Below are 6,203 nucleotides of genomic sequence, written 5' to 3' on the forward strand. Positions count from 1 at the left end.
AAAAAAAATAAAGTACTGTTTTATTTTTCATTTAATCAGAGTACAAATTCATGTATTTGTATTTTAGGTGCTAAATATTCTCATATAACTAAATGAATAAAAATAAAATTACTGAATATCTAATTCTACATAAAACACAAAATGTGGAAAGAAAAAACTCGCTGTTCCTATCCACAAAAGTTTGTAATCAATAATATTGATTACTTATGTTCTATTGGACTTCACAAAGTTCTTCTGGGACACATCAGTGAGTTTTCATGTCACTATCTACTTAAAACACTGGTTTGATCAGGAGATGGCAAATTGCGGTCTGTGGGCCAAATCCAGCCCACCATTTGATTTTGTAGATAAAATTTAATTGTAACAGAGCCAAACTCATTTTTTAAAAATGTATTGCTTATGGTGCCTGTCATGCCACAATGGCAGGCCATATGAGAGCAGCCATATGGCCTAAAACATACACTATCTGGCTTTCTTGAGAAAAAGCTTTCTGACCTCTGGTTTTTGTATCAGTTATTGTTTATATGTTTACTTTAGAGAATTGTTATAACTTGATGATTTCAGATAATGTTTTTATGTAACAGAACTGATATGTTCGGTTTGCTGTCAACTTACTATTCAGTGTAGATGTAAGTAAGACAATATAAGGAATCCTTTTCTGTAATAAAGTGTATAATACAGCTTGATTTGGGAAACTCCTAGAAAGATAGGCAGCAAACGAACACATTGACTAATCTGAGAATATCACTTACCATTTGAAAACCACCTAAGTCTAATTAAAACATCAATAAGGAACAAGTGAAGAAAGAGTAATTACACATTGTGAATATTAACTATATGAGAGGCACTGATCTAGCTCAATCTATCTATTTAAGTATATTTTGTTCTTTAAAAGTCTTACATTGATTTAGCTGTGAAGTACATAGAATTATCACAATTTTTAAAAAGAAGAATCTCAAGTAACCCATCATAAAGGGCTCTTAGGAAAGAGTAAAGCACAAATCTCTTGCCAACCAATTACCTTTAGTCACACTTTTCTTGTGCTCTTCTACAATTAGGATTATTATTGTTAGGCCCAAGAGAAGAAATGGCCCCCATTCATACATAAATAACCAGAGCAGAAATAACTATGGATTCTTGTATTTAAGCTACGAGGATAAATGACTATGACAAATAAGAGGAAGTTTTTTTTTTTTTTTTTTTTTTTTTTTTTTTATTGAGACGGAGTCTCGCTCTGTCGCCCAGGCTGGAGTGCAGTGGCCAGATCTCAGCTCACTGCAAGCTCCGCCTCCCGGGTTCCCGCCATTCTCCTGCCTCAGCCTCCCGAGTAGCTGGGACTACAGGCGCCTGCCACCACGCCCGGCTAACTTTTGTATTTTCAGTAGAGACGGGGTTTCACCAGGTTAGCCAGGATGGTCTCGATCTCCCGACCTCGTGATCCGCCCGTCTCGACCTCCCAAAGTGCTGGGATTACAGGCTTGAGCCACCGCGCCCAGCCAAGAGGAAGATTTTTTAAAAAGGCAAGAAATAGATGAAAATGATCGACACAACACATGAATGTTAAAAATCTGAATTACCTAGATATACAGTGCTGAAAGTAACTGTTATGTGTTATTTACATAAATAACATCTAGTAAGCTATAGTTAATTCACCTTAGTTAAACGGTCTGATGAAACGAGACCAAAATGGTTAAGTGTTTCTGTGTTAGTATGGGAATCAGATGAAGAAATACACAGACAGTTCCAAAGACAATGACTGGCACATATAAGCTGCTCAATATTATTTCTGTATAATAGGATTCTCTGTGTATGTATACACGTATGTGTATGTGTGTGAATGTGTGAGGTGTGCCGTGTTTAAGACACATACCTACATATTGAGAGGTATGTACATACCTACATGCACATACCTACATATTGAGAGGAAGACATTGAAATATTCTTTCCTAGGTAGACTTCATGTTGAAGACAGTCCAGAAACTCCATTTCAATAATACACTTCATCAGAAGTTGCAGTCATTGTGCTCATTTTGTTTCCTTATCTTCATATGAAAAGTGATACTTTTTTCTTTCTTCATATGGTAGATAATTATTTTAGAATTAAAACATTGAGGAATCCTGTTCAACTAATGAAGGGTAAGCACATATTTTTTTAAAGGGAGTTTCTATATCTGTTACATTTCAAGATCTTATCTGCTTCTATCACATCTCCCCACAACTCCTAAAAATTATTTTTACCTTGTATCTGATCAAAATTTTTCTGTTCAGAAGTTTGAGTTCAAGCCTCTGCAGTTCTCTCAGCTTGCGGGTGATTATTGATCAATAGCATTCACTTTTCTCCATCTCTTGTTGAATATAGCTTCTATTTTTCTGTTCAAAAAAAGGTTATAAATTTCTGCAATCTGTTTTGTCCTACGTGAATCACATCAAACATACCCTTGAGAGATTATGGTTCATCCTTTCTGACATCTGGGGGAGCAGCCCAAAGCTCAGAAGAAAAATTCAACACTGAGCTCTTTAGTAAGGGGCTTGAAAATTCTATTTGATGATTTTTATATTTCCCCTGCAAAGCACTAAAAGAATGACAATACTTATCCCATATCTATTTTATAGGACCATTGCAGGGATTCATTAGATCATCTATGTCATGTACTTGGGGCCTTCAAAGTAAACTGCTCTAGGATCTTATCCCCAGCTTTTCATCCTTTGGCCCTTTGATGACCTTTCACTGCAGCTAGGATAGTTAATTATTTGAAATTTTTTTCAAAAAATAGCAGTGACAAAGAGATGGTATCATACAGGCATTTTCTTAGAAGCTCAGTGTAAAACAGCAGGCATTTGGACAATACTTGTTTTCTTCCCTGTGAGATATCTCTGCAATGAATACCTCGAAAGTGCGCTGCAACTGTGTGCTTACCTGCAGGTCTCCCTTTAGCAAGAGATTCTGTACTAACGTAGGTCCTTGAGGAAGCTGACTCTCCTTTCAAGACTCCAAAATTCCATGCAATGCGTACACTGTAAATTCAATGCATATAACCACATGTTGCATAGTGACATAGAGCTACACTAAGACAATATAAATTAAAATTTGCCACAAATTTATGGAGTTTTTAAGAACACATACATAAAACAGTTAATTTAGATTCACAAAATCCAGCCACACAGGAGTATAACCAGTAGTCTTCAAACAACTAGCACTGTCTTTGGCATATATAGTAGGTGCTCAATAAATGCTCACTTAATGAAATGATTACTAGAAAAGGGCACTTCTGCTTTCCCCATATAACTGGTTCTTGCCACTTGAGTTCTTCTTTCCTCATGTGTTCTCATACTAGGAAAGATAAAAATTTTCTGACTTCTCATTTCATGTTAGAAAAGGAAAAGTGGCTTTGTTAACCACTGAACCCTCAACACAGGAATATGTGATTTTTATATCTCTATGATCATCCTGGACTCTTCCACAGGTAATACATTACCCGTAAATTTCCTATTTTCATTCTTCATAATGTTCCAATTTTTATATTTAATTTTTTTCTGCAGTGGTATTGATATGCCTTCTTAACCTTTCGGATGAGGAATTTCTTTAACTAGATGCTACTGAAAATGCTTTACAACTTTGTAGCAATACAATTCTCCTTACATCTTTTTCATATATATTTGGTGCTACACCCTGGTAGAACTGAGCCAATTTCAGACGCTATAGCTACTATAAGGACAAAAGGTAAATAAATAAAAATGAAATACAACCACATTATTGTAAAAACATTGTGGTTTTCACAAAGAAGTAATAATACTTCATCTTTAGGTCTGGATATTTATATTTACAAATTATACTCAGGTAAATTACCTCACTTGATTCTCACATTCTTGAATAAGTCCTGTTTTTCACCTATTCTACAGAAACACTTTACACATAAGGGAATTGAAACAGAATATTTAAATTCTACTTATATTGAACGAATTCACCATGAAACTTTTGTTTTGTTCACACTTGCATAATGTGTCCGGAATTGGTGGGTTCTTGGTCTCACTGACTTCAAGAATGAAGTCGTGAGTCCTCGCAGTGAGTGTTACAGTTCTTAAACATGGTGTGTCTGAAGTCTGTTCCTTCAGATGTTCAGATGTGTTCGGAGTTTCTTCCTCCCGGTGGGTTCCTGGTCTCGCTGGCTTCAGGAGTGAAGCTGCAGACCTTCGTGGTGTTACAGGTCTTAAGGCACCACGTCTGGAGTTTTTCCTTCCTTTCCTACACAGTTGTTCATTCCTCCTGATCAGTTCACGGTCTCGCTGGCTTCAGCAGTGATGCTGCGTACCTTCACAGTGAGTGATACAGCTCATAAAGACAGCACGGACCCAAAAAGTGAGCAGCAGCAAGATTTATTGTAAACAGGAAAAACATAAAACTTCCACAGTGTAGAAAGGCACCCAAGTGGGTTGCCATCAGCTGGCTCAGGCAGCCTGCTTTTATTCCTTTATTTGGCCCCACCCACATCCTGCTGATTGGTCCATTTTACAAAGAGATGATTGGCCTATTTTACAGAGAGCTGACTGGTCTGTTTTACAGAGAGCTGATTGGACCATTTTGACAGGGTGCTGATTGGTATGTTTACAATCCCTGAGCTAGACAGAGTGCTGATTGGGGCATTTACAATCCTCTAGTTAGACATAAAAGTTCTCCAAGTCCCCACTAGATTAGCTAGACATAGAGCACTGATTGGTGCATTTACAAACCTTGAGCTAGACACAGAGTGCTGATTGGTGTGTTTACAAACCTTGAGCTAGACACAGAGTGCTGATTGGTGCGTTTACAAACCTTGAGCTAGACACAGAGTGCTGATTGGTGTGTTTACAAACCTTGAGCTAGACACAGAGTGCTGATTGATATGTTTACAATCCTTTAGCTAGACACAGAGTGCTAGACAGAAGAGTTCTCCAAGTCCCCACTAGGTTAGCTAGATACAGAGTACTGATTGGTGCATTTACAAACCATGAGCTAAACACAGGGTACTGATTGGTGTATTTACAAACCTTGAGCTAGATGTAGAGTAGTGATTGGTGTATTTACAATCCCTTAGCTAGACATAAATGTTCTCCAAGTCCCCACTAACCCCAGGAGCCCAGCTGGCTTCACACCCAGTGGATCTCACACCAGGGCTGCAGGCAGAGCTGCCTGCCAGTCCTGCGCATGTGCCTGCACTCCTCAACCCTTGGGCGGTGGGTGAGACTGGGAGCCAAGGCACAGGGGACCAAGGCACAGTGGGCAGCACTCATCGGGGAAGCTCAGGCCACACAGGAGCCCATGGCGGGAGGGGAAGGCTCAGGCATGGTGGGCTGCAGGTCAGGAGCCCTGCCCCGTGGAGAGTCAGCTGAGGTCCTGCGAGAATTTGAGTGCAGCTCCTGCGGGCAAGCACTGCTGCGGGAGAGGGCGCACCCACTGCAGCTACTGGCCAAGGTGCTAAGCCCCTCAATGCCAGGCCGGGGGCGCTGGCCAGCTGCTCCGAATGCAGGGCCTGCAGAGCCCACGCCCACACGGAACAACTCCCACTGGCCTGCAAGCCCGCCCGCGCCTCTCCCTCCACACCTCCCCGCAAGCAGAGGGAGCCAGCTCCGGCCTCGGCCAGCCCAGTGAGGGGCTCCCACAGTGCACTGGTGGGCTGAAGGGCTCCTCAAGCACTGCCAGAGTGGATGCCAGAGGCTGAGGAGGCACTGAGAGCGAGGGCTGCTAGCATGTTGTCACCTCTCAATAATATTTCCATGCTGTTCTCCAAAGGAGTTGTACTGTTTCATATTACCTCCAGCAATGGGAGAGGACCTTGCCAATTGTTGATATGGTTGCTCATTTTACTTTTAACCTTTCTCATCAGTGTGTAATAGTAAGTCACAAATAAAATATCAGAAATTTTTCTTTTCCTAATGTCGTATGATATTGAGTACCAATTTCATATGCTTACTTGCAGTTTATATTCCTAATTTCGTATGGTGTCTGCCAAAATATTTACTCTTATGCTTTCAAGATTTTTTTTTTTTTTTTTTTTTTGAGGCAGACTCGCTTTGTCAACCAGGCTACAGTACAGTGGCGCAATCTCGACTCACTGCAACTTCCACCTCCTGGGTTCATGCTATTCGCCTGCCTCAGCCTCCCGAGTAGCTGGGACTACAGGCACCTGCCACCATGCCCAGCTAATTTTTTGTATTTTTAGTAGAGA

Source organism: Colobus angolensis, unplaced genomic scaffold (genome assembly GCF_000951035.1).
Source record: "Colobus angolensis palliatus isolate OR3802 unplaced genomic scaffold, Cang.pa_1.0 Scaffold7, whole genome shotgun sequence".
NCBI classification, from domain to species: domain Eukaryota; kingdom Metazoa; phylum Chordata; class Mammalia; order Primates; family Cercopithecidae; genus Colobus; species Colobus angolensis.